At 55.9% G+C, this 25,237-nt stretch overlaps 1 pseudogene; it reads right to left on the reverse strand.

Annotated features, from left to right (window-relative positions):
* On the reverse strand, nucleotides 1-24,833 carry LOC128138620 (olfactory receptor 14A16-like; annotated as a pseudogene).
* Between the last annotated feature and the right edge of the window lie 404 nt (nucleotides 24,834-25,237).

Below are 25,237 nucleotides of genomic sequence, written 5' to 3' on the forward strand. Positions count from 1 at the left end.
TTATGAGTCATATGCTGAAGAGGATGGACACTCTGCAGCTTCTGGAAAACTTTCAGTCATCAGTTTCCACGCTGCATCCCTGAGGTCCTGATTCCTCCTGTTGTAGATGAGGGGGTTCACAACTGGAGGCACCACTGAGTACAGAACTGCCAGCACCACGTCCAGGGATGGGGAGGAGATGGAGAGGGGCTTCAGGTAGGCAATCATGACAGTGCTTATAAAGAAGGAGACCATGGCCAGGTGAGGGAGGCACATGGAAAAGGCTTTGTGCCGTCCCTGCACAGAGGGGATCCTCAGCACAGCCCTGAAGATCTGCACATAGGACAGCACAATGAAAACAAAACACCCCCAAAAAGATGGAAGCACTAAACATGAGAAGCTGAAATTCCCTGAGGTAGGCATCTGAACAGGAGAGCTTGAGGATCTGGCGGACTTCACAGAAGAACTGGTCTACAGCATTGCCTTGGCAGAGGGGTAGTGAAAATGTATTGGCAGTGTGCAGCACAGCATGGAGAAACCCACAGCCCCAGGCAGCTGCTGCCCTGTGGACACAAGCTCTGCTGCCCAGGAGGGTCCCGTAGTGCAGGGGTTTGCAGATGGCAGCATAGCGGTCATAGGCCATGACAGTGAGAAGGGAATACTCTGCTGTTATCAAAAAGACTAACAGAAAAACCTGAGCAGCACATCCTGGGTAGGAGATGGCCCTGGTGTCCCAGAGGGAATTGGCCATGGCTTTGGGGAGAGTGGTGAAGTTGGAGCGCAAGTCAAGAAAAGAGAGGTTGAGGAGGAAATAGTACATGGGGGTGTGGAGGCAGTGGTTACAGGCTACGGCAGTGATGATGAGGCCGTTTCCCAGAAGGGCAGCCAGGTGGATGCCCAGGAAGAGCCAGAAGTGCAAGAGCTGCAGGTCCCACGTGTCTGCAAGCGCCAGGAGGAGGAACTCAGTGATGGAACTGCAGTTGGAAATTATGTTCCTCTGGGCATGGGGGACTGCCCAAGAGGCAAAAGACAGTTGTGGGATACTTGGAAAGTAATGGGCACATCGTGAACAATCCAGACACAATGGAACTGATTAATTTGTGAGCTAAGGACGCTTTGCAGGCACCAGGCTTCAAGGACGCTTTGCTTGTGGACACATATTTAGCTAACGGTTGCAAGAGCATTCCAGATGCTTTAGAAGGCCTTGAACAAAATAAACAAGAAGGCAAAAAAAGAAAGATGCCAATTAGAAGAACACAGACGCGCATTCAACGATAAAGGGAACTCGGCACAAAGAACCTCAATTCGGCAGCTTATCTTGACCAATTAGACTGAGACAAGTTTCGCATGTTTTAGTTAATATAACCACTTATGTCTTATGTTTATGCGCGTGTACAGTGTTAATATAACCAATCACTAGGTGTAACTAGGTGTGTAGACAGCACATGCTAACGAAACTTTAATTAGCTTATGCTTGAAGGGGAAGTAGAATGAGCATATCGACCGAGCTATTTTGGCACTAAAGGGACATCTGCTTGATCATATTGATTGTGTGCAGTGTCCGTGACTTCCGTGTCAACACTGGCCTCCTTACGCGTGCGGGAGGGGTAGACCTGGCTTCCATGCCCGCACGGGCATTGTAGATATTGCCTTCCTGCCCGCGCGGGCGGGGTAGACATGGCCGCCCTACCCGAGCGGGTGGGGTAGACCTGATCTCCTTGCCGGTGCTGGCGGCGTAGACCTGGCCTCCTATCCACGCGGACAGGGTAGAGCTGTCCTCCCTACTCGTGCATGCAGGGTAGACCTGGCCTCCCTACAGCTCTGGCAGGGTAGACCTGGCCTCTCTGTCCACGCAAGATGGGTAGACCTTGCCTCCCTATCCGCGCGGGCGGGGTAGACATGGCCTCGCTACCAGTGCGGGAGAGGTAGACCTGGCCTCCCTACCCACGCGGGCGGGGTAGACCTGGCCTCCCTACTCGTGCATGCAGGGTAGACATGGCCTCCCTACCCGAACAGGCAGGGTAGATGGTGCCTCCCTACTCACGTGGGCGGGGTAGACCTGGCCTCCCTACCTGTTCTGGCAGGGTAGACCTGGCCTCAGTGCCCGCGCGGACAAGGTAGATCTGGCCTCCATACTCGCGAGGGCGGGGTAGACCTGACTTCCCTGCTGGCGTCGGCGGAGTAGACCTGGCCTCCCTGTTCGCGCGGGTTGGGTAGATGAGGCCTCCCTACCCGCGTGGGTGGGGTAGACCTGGCCTCCCTACCCACGCGGGCGAGGTAGACCTGTCCTCCCTAACATAGTGGGCGTGGTAGACCTGGCCTCCCTACCCGCGCGGGAGGGGTAGACCTGGCCTCCTGGCACACGCAGGCCGGGTAGACCTGGCCTTTCTGCCAGCACCAGCGGGGTACACCTGGCCTCCCTACCGGCACCAGCACGGTAGACCTGGCCACCCTACCCACGCAGGCGGGGTACACTTGGCCTCTGTTTCTGCGTGGGCGGGGTAGACATCGCCTCCTTATTTGCATGGGCGGGGTAGACGTGGCCTCCCTACCCGCTTGGGCGGGGTAGACCTGGCCTCCCTAACGTCGTGGGCGCGGTACACCTGGCCTCTTTACCCACGCGGGTGGGGTACACCTGGACTCCTTATGCACGTAGGCGGGGTAGACCTGGCTTCCCTACCCACGCGGGCGGGGTAGACATTGCCCCATTGTTGGCGCCGTCAGGGTAGACCTGGCCTCTATATCCGCGCAGGCGTTGTAGACATGCCCTCCCCTCCCGTACGGGTGGGGTAGACCTGCCCTCCCTGTCCACGCGGGCAGGGTAGACATGGCTTCCCTACCCACACGGGCGGGGTAGAAATGGCCTCGCTGCCCTCCCGGGCATGGTAGACCTTCCCTACCTGACTACGAGGGCGGGGTAGACCTGGCCTACTTACCCTCGCAGGCGGAGTAGACCTGGCCTCCCTACCGGCGCCGGCGTGGAAGATCTGGCCTCCCTACCGGCGCGGGCGGTTAAGGACTAGCCTCCATACCCACATGGGCGGGGTAGAATTGACGTCCGTGCTGGCGCCAGCGGGGTAGACCTGGCGTCCCTACCCTCGCGGGCTGGGTAGACCTGGCCTCCCTGCTTGCGTGGGCGGGGTAGACTTGGCCTTCCTACCCGCGTGGGCGAGGAAGACCTGGCTTCCCTACCCGTGCAGGCGGGGTAGACCTGGCGTAACTGCCGGCGCCGGTGGGGTAGACCTGGCATCCCTATTGGCGCCGGCGAGGTAGACCTGGCCTCCCTACCCTCGCGGGCAGGTTAGACTTGGCGTCCCTGCTGGCACTGGCTAGGTAGATATTGCGTCCCTACCCACGCGGGCGGGGTAGACCTGGCCTCACTACCGGCACGGGACAAGTAGACCTGGCTTCCCTACCCGCACAGGAGGGGTAGAGCTGGCCGCACTACCCGCTAGGGCGGGGTTGACCAGGCCTCTCTACCAGCGCGGGCGGGGTAGACCTGGCCTCCATACCCGCGCGGGCCGGGTAGAACTGGCCTCCCTACCCGCACCGGCAGGGTAGACCTGGCCTCCCTACCGGCGCAAGCGGGTTACACCTGGCCTCCATAACCACGCGGGCTGGGTAGACTTGGCCTCCCTGCCCGCGCGGAAGGGGTAGACCTGCCCTCCCTGCCCGTTTAGGCGGGGTAGACCTGGCCTCCCTACCCACACGGGCAGGGTAGAACTGACCTCCCTACGCGCGCGGGCTGGGTAGACCTGGCGTCCCTTGGGTTGCTAGCAAGGTAGACCTGGCGTCCCTTCCCGCGAGGGCGGGATAGACCTGGCCTCCCTGCCTGCACCGGCGGGTTAGACCTGCCCTCCCTGCCCGTGCATGCGTGGTAGATCTGGCCTCCCTGCCTACGCGGGTGGCGTAGACCTGGTTTCCCTACCCACACGGGCGAGGAAGACCTGGCTTCCATACCCGCGCGGGCGGGTAGACCTGGCGTCCTTTCCGGTGCCGGCGAGGCAGACCTGGCCTCCCTACCCGTGCGGGTGGGATAGACATGGCCTCCCTACCCGCGCGTGGGATAGACTTGGCTGCCATACATTCGCCAGTGGGGTAGAACTGGCCTCCTTATCTGCTTAGTGGAGATAGAGCTGGCCTCGCCACCTGTGCGGGCGCGGTAGACCTGTCCTCCCTGCTGGCGCCTGAGCAGTAGACCTGACCTACCTGCCTGCGCCGCTGCTGTCGGGGGAGACCTGGCCTCCCTGCCGGCGCCGGCAGGATAGACCTGGTCTCCCTGCCCACTCTGGTGGGGTAGACCTGGCCTCCCTGCCACCGCAGGCCGGGTAGACCTGGCCTCCCTGACGGCGCTTGGGGGGTAGACCTGGCCTCCCTGCAGGCGCCGGCGGGCAAGACCTAGCCTCCCTGCCGGCGTGGGACGGGTAGACCCGGCCTCCTGTCCGGAGCTGGCGTGGTAGACCTGGCCTCCCTGCTGGCCCCTGCGTGGTAGACCTGGCCTCGCTGCCAGCATGGGCTGGGTAGACCTGGGCTCACTGCCGGTGTCAGCCGGGTAGACCTAGCCTCCCTGCTGTTGCCGGCGGGGTAGACCTGGCCTCCCTGCCGACGCGGGCCAGGTAGACCCGGCCTCCCTGTAGGCGCGAGGGTTAGACCTGGCCTTCCTGCTGGGCCCGGCAGGGTACACCTGGCCTCCCTACCCACGCCGGAGTGGTAGACCTGGTCTCTGTACCCACAGTGGCTGGTGGACCTGGCTTCCCTACCCGTGCGGGAGGGTTAGACCGGCCTCCCTGCCGGCGTCGGCAGGGTAGACATGGCCCCTCTGCTTGCGCGGGGCAGGTAGACCTGGCCTCTCTGCCGCGTCGGGCCGGGTAGACCTGGCCTCCCTGCCAGTGCCTGCGGGGTAGACCTGGCCTCCCCTGCGGTGCCGGAGGGGTAGAACTGGCTTCCCTGCCGGTGCCGGCCGGGTAGACCATACCTCCCTGTCGCCGTGGGCTGGGTAGACCTGGCCTCCCTGCCGGTGCCGGCTGGGTAGACCTGGACTCTCTGCAGGCGCGGGCCGGGTTGACCTGGCGTCCCTGCCGGCGCCGGCAGGGTAGAACTGCCATACCTTCCGGTACCGGTGAGGTAGATCTGGCCTCCTTGCCGGCTCCGGCGAGTTAGACATGGCATCTCTGCTGGCGCGGGGCGGGCAGACCTGGCTTCTCTGCCGCCGCGGGCTGTGTAGACCTGTCCACCCTGCCAACGCTGGCGGGGTAAACCTGGCCTCCCTTCTGCCGCGGGCCGGGAAGACCTGGTCTCCCTGCCGGCGTCGGAGGGGTAGATCTGGCTTCCCTGCTGGTGCCGGAGGCGTAGACCTGGCCTCCCTGTCTTCGTGAGCCAGGTAGACCTGGCTTCCCTGCTGGCGTTTTTGGGTAGACCTGGCCTCCCTGCCGGCTCCGGCGGGGTCGACCTGTTATCTCTGCCGGTGGGGGCGGGGTAGACGTGGACTCTCTGGCGGCGGTGGCGGGGTAGGCCTGGCCTCCCTGCCAGCCCTGGCAAGATAGACCTGGCCCCCCTTCCGGCGTCAGCAGGGTAGACCTGGCCACGCTGCCAGTGCCGGAGGGGTAGACCTGGCCTCCCTGCCAGCGCCGGCGGGGTAGACCTGGCCACCCTGCCAGCACCGGAGGGGTAGGCCTGGCCTACCTGCCAGCGAGGGTGCTGGCGGGGTAGACCTGGCTTCCCTGCTGGCGCCGGCGGGGTAGACCTGGCCTCACTGCCGGCGCCGGCGCGATAAAACAGACCTCAATGCCGGCGCCAGCGGATTAGACCCGGCCTCCCTGCCGCCGCGGGCCGGGTAGACCTCGACTACCTGCTGCCACGGGCTGGGTAGACCTGGCCTCCCTGCTGGCGCCGGCGGAATAGACCTGGTGTCACTGCCATTTCCGTTGGCGTAGAGCTGGCCTCCCTGCCGGCGCAGGCGGAGTAGAGCTGGCCTCCATGCCGGCGCGGGCTGGGTAGACCTGGCCTCCCTGCCGGCGCGGACGTGTAGACCTGGCTTCTCAACCCACGCGGCAGGGGTATACCTGGCCTCCCTACCCACGCGGGCAGGATAGACCTGGCCTCCTTGCCGGCGCGGGCCGGGTAGACCTGGCCTCCCTGCTGGCGATGGCGGGGTAGACATGGCCTCCCTGCCTCAGCGAGCGGGGTAGACCTGGCCTCCCTGCTTCCACGGACCGGGTAGACCTGGCCTCCCTGCCGGCGCCGGCTAGGTAGACCTGGCCTCACTGCCGGCGCCGGCGGGCAAGACCTAGTCTCCCAGCTGGCATGGGCCGGGTAGACCTGGCCTCCCTGCTGCCGCGAGCGGGGTAGACATGGCCTCTCTGTCGACGCGGTCTGTGTAGACCTGGCGTCCCTGCCGGCACCGGCACGGTAGGCCTGGCCTACCTGCCAGCGAGGGTGCTGGCAGAGTAGAACTGGCCTCCCTGCTGGCGCTGGCGAGGTAGACCTGACCTCACTGCCGGCGCCAGCTGGGTAGACCTGGTCTCACTGCCATTTCCGTCGGGGTAGACCTGCCTCCTGCTGCCACAGGCGGGGTAGACCTGAGCTCCTTGCCCGCTCTGGAGGGGTACACCTGTCCTCCATACCCACGCTGGCAGGTAGACATGGCTTCCCTACCCGCGCGGGTGGGCAAGGCCTGGCCTCCCTGCCAGCGCCAGCTGGGTAGAACTGGTCTCACTGCCATTTCCATCGGGGTAGACCTGGCTTCCTGCTGGCAGCGGCGGTGTAGACCTGGCTTCCCTACCCGTGCCAGCGGGGTAGACCTGGCCTCCTTGCCCGCACGGGCATGGTAGACCTGGCCTCCCTGCCGATGCCGGCGGGGTAGACCTGGCCTCCCTGGCGGCGCCGTCTGGGTAGACATGGCCTCCCTGCCAACGCCGGCTGGGTAGACCTGTCCTCCCTGCCATCGCTGGTGGGGTAGACCTGGCATCCCTGCTGGTGCCAGCGCCGGAGGGGTAGACCTCACTGTCGACGCGGGCCGGGAAGACCTGGTCTCCCTGCCAGCGCCGGCGGGGTAGACCAGGCCTCCCTGCTGCGCCGGCAGGGTAGACCTGTCCTCCCTGCTGGCGCTGGCGGGGTAGACCTGGCATCCCTGCTGGCGCCAGCACCAGAGGGGTAGACCTGGTCTCCCTGCTGGCGCTGGCGGGGTAGACCGGGCCTCCCTGCCGGTGCCGGCGTGGTAGATCTGGCCTCCCTGCCGGCACTGGCATGGTAGAATCATAGAATCATAGAATCATTTCGGTTGGAAAAGACCTTCAAGATCATCGAGTCCAACCATTATACATGCCCTGGAGTACTCTGTCCAGTCGCTTTTTGAATACCTCCAGGGATGGTGAATCAACCACTTCCCTGGGCAGCCCTTTCCAATGTTTGACAACCCTCTCACTAAAAAAATTTTTCCTAATATCTAAGCTAAATCTCCTTTGCCTCAACTTGAGGCCATTTCCTCTTGTCCTATCTCCAGACACCTGACAGAAGAGACCAACACCCACCTCACTACAACCCCCTTTCAGGTAGTTGTAGAGAGCGATAAGGTCTCCCCTCAGCCTCCTCTTTTCTAGACTGAACAACCCCAGATCCCTCAGCCGCTCCTCATAAGACTTGTGCTCAAGGCCCCTCACCAACTTGGTTGCCATACCTGACCTTCTTTCCAAACTACTACTGCCTTTCCTGTTTTTCCACTGCCATCCGTAAATACTGTAGGACCAGCAGTAGGTAACTCTGCACACAATTCTTTTTCTTCTAGTTGTATATTTTGTAGCAAGGAAAACATTTTGTGTGCAGGAAGATGAATATCTTTCCTTCGAAATCTGCAAAAGCAATTTGTAAAGTTAGACTATTCTGTAGACACCATTGTAAATATCCTTGAGTCAAAGGAACGACAATCATGTGTGGTTCTTGTCCACAAATCTCAATAATCCGACGTCTCCCCTTTATAATTAATTCTGAAATCATTTCAATTCGAGAAAATATGGTTTTTCGGGCCTGGTGAACTAAAAAGATCCATTCTATTATTAACAAGTCTTTGTGACTTCCCTCCCATTGATATATGATCCCGAGGGGTTGTTTTTCTCGGTTTAAAATGCTAAGTTAATGTCAAGATTTTCTTTAATTCTAAAAGCCTGACTCTGGGATATTATATCTGCTATCTTTTGTAATGCTTGTTTACCTTGAGGAGTCAATTGTCGAGGTGCCGTTAAGGTAGTGTCGCCTCGTAACATTTCAAATAAAGGGGTCAGAAGCTCATTATCTATTCCCAACAGTGTTCGAACCCAATTGATTGTCCCCAGTAATTTTTGCACAGCATTCAATGTTTCAATCTTGTCTGTAATTTCCAGTTTTTGTGGAACTATAGTTTTTTCTAAAATCTTCCAGCCTAAATATTTCCATGGTTGCATTTTTTGTACCTTTTCTGGTGCTATTTTTAAACCAAAATCAGACAGTTGTGTAGTCAATTCTTTGAGCTTTTCGGATAACTCTCTTTTCCCTGCTCTCGAGATATCATCCATATAGTGATACATAATCAAGTCTGGATTTTGTTGTCTAAACCCTTTTAGAGCTTGGGATACATAGGATTGGCATATGGTTGGAGAATTTGTCATTCCTTGCGGCAGAACTACCCAATGGTAACGTTCCATGGGTTCCTGTTTGTTTATGGTGGCGATAGAAAAGGCAAATTTTTCCGCATCTTTTGGGTCTAAATATATTGTAAAGAAACAATCCTTTAAATCAATAATCAAAATGTTCCATCCTTGTGGAATCATGGTAGGCGTGGGTAATCCTAATTGAAGGGCTCCCATATTTTCCATTACTTCATTTATTTTTCTTAAATCATGCAATAGTCTCCATTTCCCAGATTTTTTTGGAATGACAAAAACTGGTGTATTCCAAGGGCTTGTGGTATTCACCAAGTGCCCTTGTTCCAATTGCTCCTATGCTAACTGTTTCAAGATGGCAACCTTAGATTCAGTCAGGGGCCATTGATCTACCCAAATCGGTTCCTCTGTTTTCCATTTCAGTTTTAGGCATGGTCGCCCGTCAATGGCCGCGCCACAAAATTGTCTCCTGTACTAAGCACACATCCCATTTGACTTAATGCATCCCTGCCTATCAGGTTCATAGGGATATTGGTTACATAAGGTTTGCTATAAGAAACTGAATTTTGACAAATCAATTGAATCATATATTTGCTTTGTCGAGATTTTGATAATCCTCCCACACCGACCAGTTTCGAATCCATCTCAGAAAGCTCCCAAGTAACAGGCCAGTCCTCCCACGACAGAACTGTTACATCTGCTCCAGTGTCCACTAATGCTTGTAATTTTATTTTTTCTGGCCTGTTCTTTGCATTTTGTAACTCTGCTGATATACTAGGTTTTGTTTTATTGATCTCCATTGACCACATAATTTGACCTTCTAATCCCGTAGATCCAAACCCTGCATTGCCACGCTGTTGATTAACCTTACATGGTACATTTGCTTTAAAAGGGACTAGCTGTGCAATTCTGCTTCCTTCCTGTATCGATACTGGTGGAGACGGCGTCCAAATCATAGCATAAATGCGGCCTGTGTAGTCCACATCAATCACCCCGGGAAGCACAAAAATTCCTTGTAATGTTATACTAGACCGTCCCAACAACAGGGCACTAAGCCCATTACCTAATGGTCCTTGTGCGTTTACTGGCACACGGTGTACCTGAGAGTTCCATAGTAGAATGGTTTCTATTGTTGAGACATCCACTCCGGCACTTCCAGCTGTTCGGGCTGGCAATTCTGCCAGACATCCTTCTTGGCGCCGTTCTGGGATCCTTTCGGAGCTGTTGGGGTCATCGCACCGCTCCTCGCACTTTTCTTATAGTTTCCCGGCGATGGGGTACCTTGAGGTGGCAGAGCTACACCTTCATTTGTGAAAGGAGATCTACATTGGTTAGCATAACGTCTCCCTTTATGACAACGAGGGCATATATTAGGCCCAGCTTCCACTTTGTTTCGCCCTTCTTTACACTGAAATTGCAAATGTCCCGGTTGTCCACATTTATAGCATTTCTTAACATTTTTTGTATCCATTCGCAAGGCTACAGCAAAAGCATTGGCCATTAATGTAGTTTTATGCTCCAAAGACCCAACTTTGTTACAGGCCTCTATCATATCTACTAGCGTCACTCTTCCTGGCATTGATTGTAGTATTTTTTTACAGTCTGCATTTGCATTTTCCACAGCCAATTTTATTATCAATGCTTCTTTGGCATCAGCATTATCTATTTGCTTTTCTATAGCATCTCGCAGACGATCAATAAAGGACAGATAAGGTTCCGTATCACCCTGCCTTATACTTGTAAATGATTGTTCTGGCTTTCCAGCTTCAGGCAAGGTTACCATTGCCTTCAGAGCTAAGGAAGCTGATTCTTGTAATACTTCCACGGGTAGCCTCACTTGCCTATTAACATCTGCAAAGTCACCAGTCCCCATCATTTGTGCAGAAGTGATCATATACCTCGGATCTCCTTCTGGGCGGTCCAAATTTCTTAGTGCCGCTAAATCACATAATTCTGCCCATTTCACCTTCCATAATAGATGCTGAGTCGGGGTTAAAATCATTGTAGCCAATTGTGTACAGTCAAAGCCCGTTAAAATTTGACCAGAAAATATATTCTCCAATAACGCCTGACTAAACGGAGCAGACAGTCCATTAGCCATTACTGTTTTCTGTACTTCTTTTATTAAATCCTAATTGAAAGGTTGCCACACGTTTGGGGCATTCTGCCTGACTGTAACTGGAAAAGCCGCAGGATTTAGACCTTCGGTTAACATTTTATCATTTATGTCCTTCCATCGCTTTTTTATAGCTTCTCCTGGGGATGTATCTGTCTCATAGGCAGGTGCAGAGGGGATAGGTCTCTGCTCGAGAGGCAGGTTACTTAAAGGTTGATCGTTGCCTCCATTAATAACATCTCCCTCGGTGTTTAATTCCTCATCACTGTCCGAATTATTCACCACCTCGCCACACACACTTCTCTATTTTTCCGGGGTATCTTCAATTGAAATTTTTACAGAAGCAGCCACCTCCTTTTCTGCTTTAAGGGCTTTCAACATTTCCAGCACCAATCTCCACGTAGCGGAGATTTTCTGAGCCTTCACGTCCCCACGCGATACAAAGTCCCAAATTACTTTTCCCATTTCTTCCCAATTTTTAACTTCAAAGACTTCTACATTCGAAGTGGGGGCACCATGGTCCTTAAGCCACTTCAGCATCATACGTAAAGTATTTGAATCATACTTAATCCCTCTCTCGGAGAGTATATGCGAAAGCATTTGTACAATTGCCCCTTCTTCCACAGACATCTGGGCACCCATTTTAATCCTCTTAGCCGCTCACCTTACTTCCAAACGAGCAGGGTGATTGATCTCCCGGGAGAAGGTTGCCCGCTCAGTCCAGCTGGCTAGACGATCGTTTGGCTAGAGTCTCCTCCGGACGCACTTCCAGCAATTCCAGCGTTTTCTTGGCCCGCAATCACGTCGGGGTCACCATCTGAGGAGATTGAAGTAGACGGACGCCTGTAATCTTGAGAGCAGACAGCAGACGACTCTTTATTGCTAAAACACACACATACTTATAGTCACATATTCTGCAAAGTCACTGTACACGCGCACAAACATAAAATATGATTGGTTATATCAACGCTGTACACGCGCATAAACATAGGACACAATTGGTTATATTAACTAAAACACGCGAAAGTTGTCTCAGTCTAATTGGTCAAGATAAACTGCCGAATTGCTTTTCTTTGTGCCAAGTTCCCTTTATCTTGGAATGTGCACCTGTGTTCTTCTAATTGGTATCTTTCTTTTTTTGCCTTCTTGTTTATTCTGTTCAAGGTCTTCTAAAGGCATCTGGAATGATCTTGCAACCGTTAGCTAAATATGTGTCCACACTACCCCACCTGCGCAAGTAGGGAGGCCAGGTCTACCCCGCCGGCACGGGTAGGGAGGCCAGGTCTACCCCGTGGGCGCCGGCAGGGAGGCCAGGTCTACCCAGCCGGCGCCGGCAAGGGAGGCCAGGTCTACCCCGCCGACGCCGGCTAGGAAGAAAATGTTTACGCAGCGGGCGCCAGCTAGGGAGGCCAGGTCTATGGCGCCGGCGCTGGCTTGGGAGGCCAGGTCTATCCCGCCGGGGCCAGCTAGGGAGGCCAGGTCTACCCCGCCGGCACCGGCTAGGGAGGCCAGGTCTACCCCGCCGGCGCCGGCTAGGGAGGCCAGGTCTATCCCGCCGGAGTCAGCTAGGAAGAAAAAGTTTACGCAGCCGGTGCCAGCTAGGGAGGCCAGGTCTAAGCTGCCGAAGTGGGCTTGGGAGGCCAGGTCTACCCCGCCGGCACGGCTAGGGAGGCCAGGTTTATCCCGCCGGCGCCGGCAGGGAGGCAAGGTCTACCCTGCCGGCGCCGGGTAGGGAGGCCACGTCTACAGCGCCGGCGCTGGCTAGGGAGGTCAGGTCTACCCCGCCACACCGGCACGGAGGCTAGGTCTACCCCGCCGGCGCCGGCAGGGAGGCCAGGTCTACACCGCCGGCACCGGCTAAGGAGGCCAGGTCTACGCCGCCGGAGCTCGCAGGGAGGCCAGGTCTATCCCGCCGTCGCCAGCTAGGAAGACAATGTCTACGCCGCCGTCGCCAGCTAGGGAGACCAGGTATACGTCGCCGGCGCCGGCTTGGGACGCTAGGTATACCCCGCCAGCGCTGGCAGGGTGGCCAGGTCTTCCCCGCCGGCACCGGCTAGGGAGGTCAGGTCTACCACGCCAGCGCCGGATAGGGACGCCAGGCCTACCCCGGAGCATCAGGTAGGGATACCACGCCTAAACCCGAGGGTCAGGTAGGAAGGGCGGGTCTAACGCCGAGCGCCAGAAGGGACATCAGGTGTCACCCGGAGTACCGCTTGGGGGTTCTGGTACTACCCCGGAGTAACGGCGGTGGTATCGGTACTACCCCGGGCTACCAGTGGTGAGTACTGGTACTAACCCGGAGTACCACTGGGGGTACCGGTACTACACCGCAGGATCAGGTACTGGACGCCAGGCCTACCCCGGAGCATCAGGAAGGGATACCAGGCCTACCCCGGAGCATCAGGAAGGGATATTCGGCCTATCTCAGAGGGTCAGGTAGGGAGGTCAGGCCTACCTCCGATCGCCTTTAGGGATAGCAACTGTTCCCCAGTCTACCGGTGGGGGTACCGGTGCTACCCCGGAGTACCGGTGACGGTACCGGTGCTACCCCGGAGTACTGGCGGGGGGTACCGTTACTACCCTGGAGTACCGGTGGGCGTACCGGTACTACACCGGATTACTAGCGCGGGTTATCGCTACCACTCCGGAGTACTAGGTGGGGGGCGGGGGTGGGGTACCGGTACTAGCCCGGAGTACCGGCAGGCAGTAGCGATGCTAGACCGGATTACCGCTGTGGGTAGAGGTACTACACCGGAGGATCAGGTATGGGATGCCAGGCCTACCCTGGACAATCACTTAAGGATACCAGGTCTACCCCGCCCGCGCTGGATAGGGAGGCCAGGTCTACACCGCCGGCGCCGGTTAGGGGGGCCAGGTCTACCCCGCCGGCGCTGGCAGGGAGGCCAGGTCAACCTCGCAGGCGCCGGCTAGGGAGGCCAGGTCTACCTCTCTGGCGCCACCTAGGGAGGCCAGGTCTACCCCGCCCGCGCCGGCTAGGGACGCCAGGCCTAACCCGGAGCATCAGGTAGGGATAGCCGGCCTATCCCAGTGGGTCAGGTAGGGAGGTCGTGCCTACCTCTGATCGCCCGTAGGGATAGCAAGTGTACCCCGGAGTACCGGTGGGGGTACCGGTGCTACACCGGAGTACCGGCGGGGGGGTACCGGTATTTCCCTGGAGTACCGGTGGGCGTACCGTTACTACGCCAGATTACCGGCGCGGGTTATCGCTACCACCCCGGAGTACCGGGCGGGGGGGGGTACAAGTACTAGCCCGGAGTACCGGCAGGTGGTACCGGTACTAGACCGGATTACCGGTGTGGGTAGAGGTACTACACTGGAGGGGTATGGGTTTGTTAAGCCTACCCTGGAATATCACGTAAGGATACCAGTCCTACCCCGCCGGCACCGTCTAGGGAGGCCAGGTCTGCCCCGCCGGCGCCAGCAGGGAGGCCAGGTCTACCCCGCCGGCGCCTGCTTGGAGGCAAGGTCTACCCTGTCGGTGCCGGGTAGGGAGTCCAGGTCTACAGCACCAGCGCTGGCTTGGGAGGGTAGGTCTACCCAGCCACGCCAGCACGAAGGCTAGGTCTACCCCACCGGCGCCGGCTACGGAGGCCAGGTGTACTCCGCCGGCGCCACCTAGGGAGGCAATGTCTACGCTGCCAACGCCGGCTAGGGAGGCCAGGTCTACCCTGCCGGCGCCGGCTAGGGAGGCCAGGTGTACCGCGCCGTCGCCGGCAGGGAGGCCAGGTCTATCCCGCCGGCGCCGGCTTGGGAGGCCAGGTCTACTCCGCCGGCGCCGGCTTGGGAGGCCAGTTGTACCCCGCCGGCGCTGGCATGGGAAGCCAGGTCTACCATGCCGGCGCCGGCTTGGGAGGCAATGTCTACCCCGCCGGTGCCAGCTAGGGATGCCAGGTCTACGCCACCGGTGCCGGACTGGGAGGCCAGGTCTACACCGCCGGCGCCGGCTTGGAGGCCAGGTTTACCACGCCGGCAAGGCTAAGGAGGCCAGGTCTACTCCACCGGCGCCGGCTAGGGAGGCCAGGTCTACCCCATCGGCGCCGGCAGGGAGGTCAGGTCTACCGTGCCGGAGCCGGCAGGGAGGCAAGGTCTACCTTGCCCGCGCTGGTAGTGAGGCCAGGTCTACCCCACCGGCGCGGGTAGGGAGTCCAGGTCTACCCTGCCCACGTGTGTAGGGAAGCCAGGTCTACCCCGCCGGCTCCAACAGGGGGGCCAGGTCTACCGCGCCCGTGTGGGTAGGGAAACCAGGTCTATCCCTCCTGTGCCGGTAGTGATGCCAGGTCTACCCCGCCCACGCGGGTAGGGCAGCCAGGTCTACGCAGCCCACGCTGGTAGGCAGGCCAGGTCTACCCCACCCGAGCGGGCAGGGAGGCCAGGTCAACCCCGCCCACGCGGGTTGGGAGGCCAAGTCTACCCCGCCCACGCGGGTAGTGAGCTCAGCTCTACCCCTCTTGCACGGACAGGGAGGCCAGGTCTACCCCGCCCGCCCGGGTAGGGAGATCTAGTCTACCTCTCCCGTGCAGGTAGTGAGGCCAGGTCTCTCCCGCCCACGCTGGTAGGCAGGGCAGGTCTACCCCGCCCGAGCGGGCAGGGAGGCCATGTCTACCCCGCCCACGTGGGTATGGAGGGCAGGTGTACCCTGCCAGCCGCGGGTAAGGAGGCCAGGTGTACCCCGCCCACGCGGGTAGGGAGGCCAGGTCTATAACGCCACTGCCGGCAGGGATGCCAGGTCTACCCCTTCCGCGCGGGTACAGAGGCCAGGTCAACCGTGCCCACGTGGGTAGGGAGGCCAGATGTACCCCGCCCACGCGGATCGTGAGGCCAGGTCTACCTCGCCCTTGTGGGTAGGGAGGTCAAGTCTACCTCTCCCATGCCCCTAGTGAGGCCAGGTCTACCCTGCCCAAAGGGGTAGGGAGGGCAGTTCTACCCAGCCGGCACCGGCAGGGAGGCGAGGTCTACCCCCCTGCTCCGGTAGGGAGGCCAAGTCTACCTCTCTCTGGCGCGCGGCGGCAGAGAGGCCAGGTCTAACCCTCCGGTGCCGGCAGGGAGGCCAGGTCTACCCCGACCGCGCCGGCAAGGAGGCCAGGTCTACCCGGCCAGCGCCGGCAGGGAGGCCAGATCTACCTCGCTAGCCCAGCAGGGAGGCGACGTCTACCCCGCCGGTGTTGCCGAAATCCAGAATAAAACTCCTTAACAGCAATGAGAAGTTAAGAAGCAGGCACTCCTTTATTACAGCACTGGGCACACGGGGGATCGCTCCACCTATCGTGTGCACCTGTCTTGTCTAACGATACAGTTAAATACACACCTGTTATACATATTCATTAAGTTTCTGGGAAATGTTATACATAATCATCAACTTTCCAGTAAATCATTAGCATATGTATATGTCTCTTCACGCAGGCGCAGCAAAGGTCTCTGGTGGTCTTCAGAAGCCCTCTGGTGGTCTTTCATAGTCTTCCTCACTTGTCCGCTTCTTGACCTCCTTTAGCTGATTCTGCGCAGTATGATTCTCATCACTATCTATATTAGTTTGCATAAAAATGTATACTATGTTCTCTTTTGAAATCCAACCTTTTCAATGATTGGTCTTTCAGTTTGTTATCAAAATGGGAAAGGTAGGGAGTTTTCAAGAAGCGAATCTTCTTGGCTTCTTAAAAGAAAATATAAGCCAACGATAATCAGCTAAAAGTACAGTACTGCACATTCTTTAAGTTCTTTATCTACTATGGTTACACCCCACAACTCTATATTCCTAATATTTCAGTTGTAATCAGATTTGATTTCTTTTAAAATGTAACAATGACAGGACTCTCGAGTCCATTCTGTGTTTCTGCAGTCAGACAGGGCAGACTCGGTGCCATCACACTCTACAGCAAACATCCAAATGGGGCCAGGTCCTGGCCCAAAGCTTGCTTCCTGTTGAGTTTCAAGAGCAGATCCACAGCCCAGCTGCTTACAAACCACTGCAGCATCACTCATGTTCCAGAAGATATCACCACACACGGTCTCCACTGGCCCTGTTGTTTCACCTCCACTCTTCCAGCACAGCGCCAGCTGCCACCCTCCAGCCTCACCTCCGCAGCTCCTTCAAACACCAACATGGGACCAGTCAGAAGAGCACCGAGTCCCAGACTCCAGGTCGGGGAGCCCCCCTTCCCACGTGGAGTCACAGGCACCGGCATGGGACCCCTCCCCCTTCCACGCTGTCCCCGGGCCGCTGTGGGAGCCCCTCCTCTCCCCACGGGCTGTGCAGGCTGGGGGTGCCCAACGCCAGCCCTGCTGGGCCATTCACCATCTCACAGCCCTTGGCACCTCCTTCCACTCCAACAGCCCCATGCCCACCTCCACACTGTGCCCCCAGGCCCTGCCCAGGGCACCATCTCCTCCCCAGCCCAGCACACCCTGCACAGCCCCGTGCCCCCAGGCCCACAGCTTCCCCTGCCCACCACCTGCCCTGGCACCACCCAAACCCACACCACACCCTGAGCTTTCCATGTCCTCAGGGAGCACCGAGACAACCCCAAGGATAACCCCAACGCATGTCCCCTCCTCGCCCTTGACATCAGCCCAGCCCCCGTGCTTGGCCAGGGCCCCTAGGAAGGAAACTTCTCTGCCACCTGTGGGTGCAGACAGCCCCATCCCCTTCTCTCTGTGGGGCACAAACTGCCTTCCTGGGGTCGGGGCTCCCCTGGAGCCTGGGGGCAGCGAGCAGCACACAAACCCTCCAGGGCACCCTAGAGATTGGCTGTGCCCGGGGGATCGCTGAGTGCTGCCATCACCAGCTGAGACACTGCGAGCCTCAGGAGTACAGCACCGGGGAACAAGGGGTGCCAAAAAGGTAACCCAGGATGAGGTGTCTATAAATGCAGCCAGGCACGGGCTGCCATAAACACAGACAGGCCCAGGGAAAGGCAGAAGGTCCATGGGCTTAAACATCTTCTGACCCTTGTCTCAGAGGAGCCTGGAAAGGAACCTCATTCCCAGAGGGATCCCCATGATCCCACTGGCCCCAGGAAGTAGGATGAGGGAACCGGCAATTACCCCTGCACATCTGCACCCAGAGGAGAAGCCACAGCACCTGAGGGAACACCAGTCCCTCTCTCCCCATCCTGAGAGTCCTGCCCTGTTGGCACAGCCCTGCTACACCCCACTCCCTGCCACGGCTCCTGGGGACTCATGGGGACAACAGCGATGGGAGAGTTATATATCTCTGCAGATGCTGACGCAGCTACAGGAGGAGCCAATTGAAGCAGCAGCACCTTTTTAGACATTATCGGGAGCCATCTCCCCTCCGACACAGCCCAGCCCTCCAATGAACTTCTCCAGCGCCATTCATGACCATATATGAGAGATGGCTCCGCTACAGGTGTCACGTCGCTGTGGTGGGGGGCCGTCACAAGACAGGGCCAGTTGTGGAGGGGCATCAGGTTTTTCACCCCCTGAACCCTGCTGTGTTGACTAGGAGCACTGAGCATCTCCTATACTGGGCACATCCAAGACCCTCAGGTGCGAGTGTCCAGCCACCCCTTTGCCATGGGAATCACAGGGCTGAGACTGCACCAGGGGTTGTGTCAGGAAGGGAAGGAAACAGCCCCTGCCCCTGCTTCAGACCCCACTCTGCTGGGAGCAGCAGCTAGGAAAGGGCCTTGGCTAGGGGAAGAGCTCCATTCCACGAGTGCCGGCTCGTTCGTCCCTCCCCGGAGAGCCCCAAGGTGGGTCCCTCGCAGAAGCCAGAGACGGAGCTGGGACACGTCTCTGTCCCAGCAGCAGACATGCAGCCCAGAGGCTCAGACATATCCCTGACTCTTGGCATGTCACTGAGGGGCCGTTATTCCCCGCGGGTGGCTCGGGACCTGCAGCCTGCAGGTGCACAAACCACAGCCCATGTGACCTCGCAGCGCTCCCCGCGCTCCGGAGGAAGTCTGTGGTTTCCTCCTGGCGCCGTGCCCAGGCACATCCCTGCGGTGCCCCCGAGCCACCCCTACCCCGACTGCTCCAGCCAGGGCTGCAGGGGCTGCTCCTTCGGCCTCGCAGACAAGGGGCCGGGCGGATCCCATCCCTCATGATGCCCCTGTGATGTATACGGCCACTCTTCACCGAGCCCCATGGCCACAGGGTGCCATTGAGGATGTGACCTCACACCCTCCCACAGCCATCGCTGTGTGCTCACGAGTTACACTGTCACACATGTGTGTGTGTGCGCCACTGTTTATGGGCTTCCACTGACAATGATTCTTCCAAAAAGCCACATTTGGGTGAGGCCTAAATATTACTTCGATGACATCAGAAGCACGCACACAAGCCATATGCCTACTCTTTGCCTAAAAGCTACTCCTGCACCAGTGAAATCCCAAGCTCATACACAAGCCATGTGCCTGCTCCTGGTCTAGCCGCCACTCAGTCACAGGTGATGTCATAACATCTACAACTCCCACGTACCTCTTCCTGGCTTATCAGGTATTCAGGCACTGCTGACATCACAAAGACGTTCACCAGCCATGTGCCAGCTCCTGGCCTATCATCTACTCAGGCACCAGTAGCCTCACAAGCACCTACACAATCTATAAGCCTGCTCCTGCCCTATTAGCGACTCAGGCCTGAGTGACCTTATAAGAACCTGTACAAACCATGGGCCTTCTCCTGGCCTATGAAGTATTCAGGCACTATGATCTCCCAACACCCTACACAAGCTTTTGGCCTTCACCTGGCCTATCAGCTACTCGGGAGTCAGTGACCTCCCAGCCACCCACACAAACCACATAGAATCATAGTATAAGGTAGGTTGGAAAGACCTTCAAGATCATCGAGTCCAACCATCATCCATGCCCACTAAACCATGTTATGGAGTACCCCGTCTACGCACTTTTTGAGTACCTCCAGAGATGGCAACTCAACCACTTCCCTGGGCAGACTATTCCAATGTCTGACAGCCCTCTCAGGAAAGAAATTTTTCCTAATATCTAACCTAAATCTCCCTTGCTGCAACTTGAGGCCATTTCCTCTCGTCCACGTTCCTGCTCCAGCCCTGTCAGCTATTCAGGAAGCAGTGACCTCACAAGAACCTACAGTCCATGGGCCTGCTCTGGGCCTATCAGCTACTCTAGCCAAGAGTGACCTCCCAAGCACATATCCCCCTATTTGCCATCTACTGGTTGTTGAGGTATTCAGTCTCCAGGGACCTCACAAGCACCTATACAAGCCATGAGCCTACTCTTGGCCTATCAGTTACTCAGGCAGCAGTGACCTCACAAGCTCATACTAACCTGTTTGCTATGTGCTCATGTTGTGCAGTGACCCCAGCCGGCAGCTAAACCCCACCCAGTCACTCACTCACTCCCCCACAGCAGGATAGGGGAGAAAACTGGGAGGGCAAAAGTGAGAGCAAAACTCATGGCTGATGAGAAACATAGTTCAGTAAGTGGAGGGGAAAAAAGGAAAGGAAACAAGGGATGGAGAAGCAATCATTCACAGCAGCAGACTGAGGCCCAGCCAGTCTCTCAGCAATGGCTACTTTGGAGAAAGTCTCCTCCCAGTTTTATTTCTCAACAAGACACCATATGGCATGGAATAGCTCTTTGGTCAGTTGGGGTCAGCTGTCCTGACTTTGTCCCCTCCTAGCCTCTTGCCCAGCCCCAGCCTCCTCGCTGGGGGGTCAGAATGAGAAACAGAGAAGGCCGTGGCATTATGCCAGCACTGATCAGCAACAGCTATTACATCAGTGCGTTATCAATGCTGGTTTAGCCACCAGCACAACACACGGCACCATACAATGAACTCCATCCCAGCCAGACCCAGGACAATCTCCACCCCTTCTTCCACACCATTTGCATCCTTCTCGGTTCCTGCAGTATTCAATGCACTTCTGTCAACCACCACCCCCCCCCCATCCTTTGACATGATATACACAGAGTGTACTGGGTTTGGCTGGTGTGGCTCAGGTGGACCTGGACAAGTCCCAGCCCACTCCTGATTTCTCCCCTCCCTCAGTCATCTGGAGTTTTTTGAAACATCCAATCAGGTCATCAACCTAAGGACAAGGCAAAACATGTAGCACCAGACCGTACCCTGCAAGAGTCTTACAGGTAGCTCTGAGATCCCCTACAACCATGGGGAAAGGGAGCTCACCAACACCACTCATCTTCTGAGTGCGATACCTCAAAATGAAATTTGCAGTTCACAGGCCCATTGGCTGCTCTTTCTCGTTCATGTGGTTCTTCCTGGGGATTCCCTTCAGGTCTTTTCCTCTTTGTCCCCATGCACATGTTCTTCTGAGGTTGGCATTTGGTCCTGGTTTTCTATTTTCACAGCTCACAAGGCCTGTGTCTTGCTGCACCGTGCAAAGCCCAGACTCTGCCCCAGTAACCCTGCATGGCCACCCTGCAGGGCTGGGCTGGGATGCGGGAGCCTGCCTTCTGTGCCCTTCTTTGCACGTGACAGGATTTGTTATGGGGGCCCCTTGGAGGCGTCCTAGAAAGGGGCCATAGTCTTTGGGCATGTTCCAGCTTGTCCATGCCCCACCACCTTCCAGGCACCCTTCCACCCTCTTGAAGTGTCCCCGCACACACACCAGACCAGCCAGGGCTCATTCTGCAGCCTGGTGAAGTGGGCGACCCCAGCCCGGCCTTTTCCTTTTGTTTCTATTCACACTTATAATTCTTCACTCCATTAGATCTTATTAAAGAAGGTTTTATCCATTTCATATCTATGCTTTTGTGGCTATATTAACTTGATTTCTATAGCTTTATAAATGTTGTCTCTCTCTATATAAATAATAAGTTGAACCTTGCCATCAAACTTACTGAACCTTGTCAAACCAGTGTTAAAACTTTGTTAAATTCCATTCAAATTATTATTTTACCTCAATACAACATACTGCTGCTGCTCTCTTTTGAATGAGGTGCATTCCGCTCTTCTGCGACACTGTGGGAGGCTAAGGTCCTTCTTGTCCACTCTCTCCTAATAGGACACCTATGAGGAAGAACCTTTTTCTTCTTTGGTCATTGCTGAAAGAAATGGTGAAGGAAGTTCAGAGAGGTGAAACATGGAGGGGTGTGCTTCTGAGTGTATTAAAAGTCCCTAGATGTGCTCTGTGCCTTCTGAAAGGGGAGAAATGCCGCCTTCTAGAGGGCAATCTCCCTGATGCTTGCGGAACCCCTTCTGACTACACAGGTGAGATGCTCCACAGGCATGCTTCTGCCATGCTGTGTATTTGAAGGCACAGGCCAGAAAGCCAAGGATGGGTATCATAGCAGACAGAGGAACTGGCAATGAGCCTTTCCAAGATGAGTTGGACGAATCTCACTGTGATAGTGGGAGTTGTTCCTGGAGTCACTGTTGCGGTAAAGGGTAAAGGAATTTGGCAGAAAATAAACCCCCTTGCGTTCCAGCTTGTCCTCAGATGTCAGAGGCACTGGGGGTGGCTAGGTTTAGTTTCTGAGTAATGTCCGATTCAGCACTATAAGCCCGGTCGCGTAACTGTCACGATGACGGAGGTACTTATAGCACACTGCACTCTCGGCTTAGCCACATTCAATGCACAAGAATTACCAGACTTAAGGAGTTTGGTTGCATTAAGGAATTATCATGACTAGATTAATGAGCAGCGCAGTTTATTAAAGTGACAGTACAGGTTGTTGTGGATTGCCGGTGATAAATACGCTGTCTGCAAAGCACGTGCAAATGTTGAATACAGTGCACGAAATCAAAAAATAAAGTGACTCTCTATATAGAGATTTCTAAGTTTCCTGGGGAAGCACTTGGTACAGCCGAGTGTTCAAATCTCACCCAGTAGGCTTCCTTATGGAAGCCTTTGGGCTATAGACTTCCTATGGGACCAGTCGACTGGTCGCAGAAGTCAGCGATGTCCTTCTGACTTGTCTATGATGGTATCTTCCCTAATGGTCTTCCTCTTTTGGGGTCTTTTTGTACGATTTTTCTTTTAGGTGGAGCTTGAGTGACTCTAGTCATACATATCTTTACTTTGATTGGTATAAAGTTCTCTTGCTTTGCTTTTAAAGGTATATGCTAGAAAAAATTCAGAGCACATGCTCCGTGGGGGGGGTGGTTGCACCTTGGAGGTGGGTAAGTTTGGGGATGGAGGTGTGTTTTGGTAGTATAATGATATTATATAAACAAAGTTCACCCAGAGGACATGATTTAGCATGTCACTACTCCAGAACTGGGCACTTATGATATAAATCAGAAGTAAGGCCATAGCGTTGACAGAACCCCCATTGTTTCACCTCCTTGCTTCAGTGGATCCAATGCAGGGACCTTCCATTCTTGTTCCAGTAGTTCCAGTTCCCTGTCCCTGCAGTGATATCATAGAGCCTGGCCGTGGTGTCTCCACTCTGCTCCACCCTCCGTGTTGTTTCTCTTAGAGTCAGCATACCAAGCTCCCCTGGTGTTGCTAACATCTAAGCTTGCAGGTTATGTTGCTGAGGGAATTATTATGGAACAGATCTCTTGCATATCCACTGCATTCCACCCTGGAGGTTTCCCTTCCCTTAAGGGGGGACACATATCAGTAAGTCACCTCCAGCAATCACTCCATAGTCACAGACAGAAATGTCAGGGCTCTGTGAGGTGTCCACATCTGAGCTGTCCTCACGCACTCCTCATACACACAGGGTGTTCAGAGACACGGGTCCTACGCTTGCACACGCACAGATGGTGCATTTCAGCAGTCATAGTGTCTCTCTGGCCTCCTCTTGACACTCCCAGAGGCTGGCAGGTGCCTCAGCCCTGCGGTGTATTGCCCTGCTCTGCACTCATCGGAGATGCCCCAAGGCATGAGGAATGGACACGGGGACCTCAGGTCAAGGAAGCACATCCCAGCGCTGCATTCTGTTGGTTTCCCAGGGGACGTTACTCTCAAAGTGAAGTGACTTCAGGACACTGACATTCATGGGATCCCCAGGAATAGCTGATGGCATTTGTGCTCACTCAGGTTCGTCTCCCCACACGCACGCGTTTTGCACGCTTACAACTCATCTGTATAATGCAAGCATGGACAACATTATCAGAATTAAAAAAAACAAAATAAAAAAAATAAATCAACACTAACATCAACAACTACAAAACATATAAATGATAGGTTGGGCCTGTAATGAATTACGTTATGAGTGATATGTAGAAGAAGATGGGCAGTATATTGCTACTAAAAAAACTTCTGGTCATCAGTTTCTGAACTGCATCCTTGAGCTCCTGCTTCCTCATGCTGTAGATGAGAGGGTTCACTGCTGGAGGCACCACCGAATACAGAACTGCCAGCATAGGTCCTGGCGTGGGGAGGAGATGGAGAGGGGCTTCAGGTAGGTAAACATGCCCGTACTGATAAACAAGGAGACCACGGCCAGGTGAAGGAGGCACATGGAAAAGGCTTTGTGCCGCCCCTGTTCAGAGGGGATCCTCAGCACGGCCCTGAAGATGTGCACGTAAGACAGCACAATGAAAACAAAACACCCAAATGCCACACAGAAACTAACCACAATAAGCCCATCCTCCCTGAGGTAAGCATCAGAACAGGAGAGCTTGAGGATCTGGGGAACTTCACAGAAGAACTGGTCCACAGCATTGCCCTTGCAGAATCATAGTGAAAATGTGTTGGCCGTGTGCAGCACAGCGTTGAGAAACCCACAGCCCCAGGCAGCTGCTGCCATGTGGACACAAGCTCTGCTGCCCAGGAGGGTCCCGTAGTGCAGGGGTTTGCAGATGGCAACATAGTGGTTATAGGCCATGACAGTCAGAAGATAAAACTCTGCTGACATCAGAATAAAAAAGAAAAAAACCTGAGAAGCACATCCTTGGTAGGAGATGGCCCTGGTGTCCCAGAGCGAGTTGGCCATGGATTTGGGGACAGTGGTGGAGATGGAGCCCAGGTCGAGGAGGGCGAGGTTGAGGAGGAAGAAGTACATGGGGGTGTGGAGGCAGTGGTCACAGGTTACAGCAGTGATGATGAGGCCATTGGCCAGGAGGGCAGCCAGGTAGATGCCCAGGAAGAGCCAGAAGTGCAAGAGCTGCAGCTCCTGTGTATCTGCAAATGCCAAGAAGAAGAACTCGCTCATGGAGCTGCCATTGGACATTTGCTGGTTCTTGAAATGGGGGTGCTGTCCTAAGAAAGAAAAGACAGGGGAGAATTTCAACAGTCTTCTCTGAGCAAAGCCACGCTATTCTTCCTAGAAATCCACCCCCACATGAATTCCAGCGCATTTCCTTTCTTTGCTTTGTGCTGGCTGAGTGTGCTTTGAGGAGCAGGACCTCTGCCTGTACACTGCCAAGTAGTCAGCTCTGCCCTGCTGGATTGTGACAGCAACCAACGTCAGATGTAATCCAACTTTAATGGAAAAGTTCAATATTTGCACTTGGGACTTGCAAGAATGTGGGCTGCAGAAGAGAGGCTTAGCATGTCTTTATGATAATTTTTCGTCTGTTTTTTTTTTTTTTCCAGCATCACAGCTGGCGAGTACTGTTTTTAGGGGTAGAAGTC

This window comes from Harpia harpyja, unplaced genomic scaffold (assembly GCF_026419915.1).
Source record: "Harpia harpyja isolate bHarHar1 unplaced genomic scaffold, bHarHar1 primary haplotype scaffold_66, whole genome shotgun sequence".
In the NCBI taxonomy this organism is placed as follows: Eukaryota; Metazoa; Chordata; class Aves; order Accipitriformes; family Accipitridae; genus Harpia; species Harpia harpyja.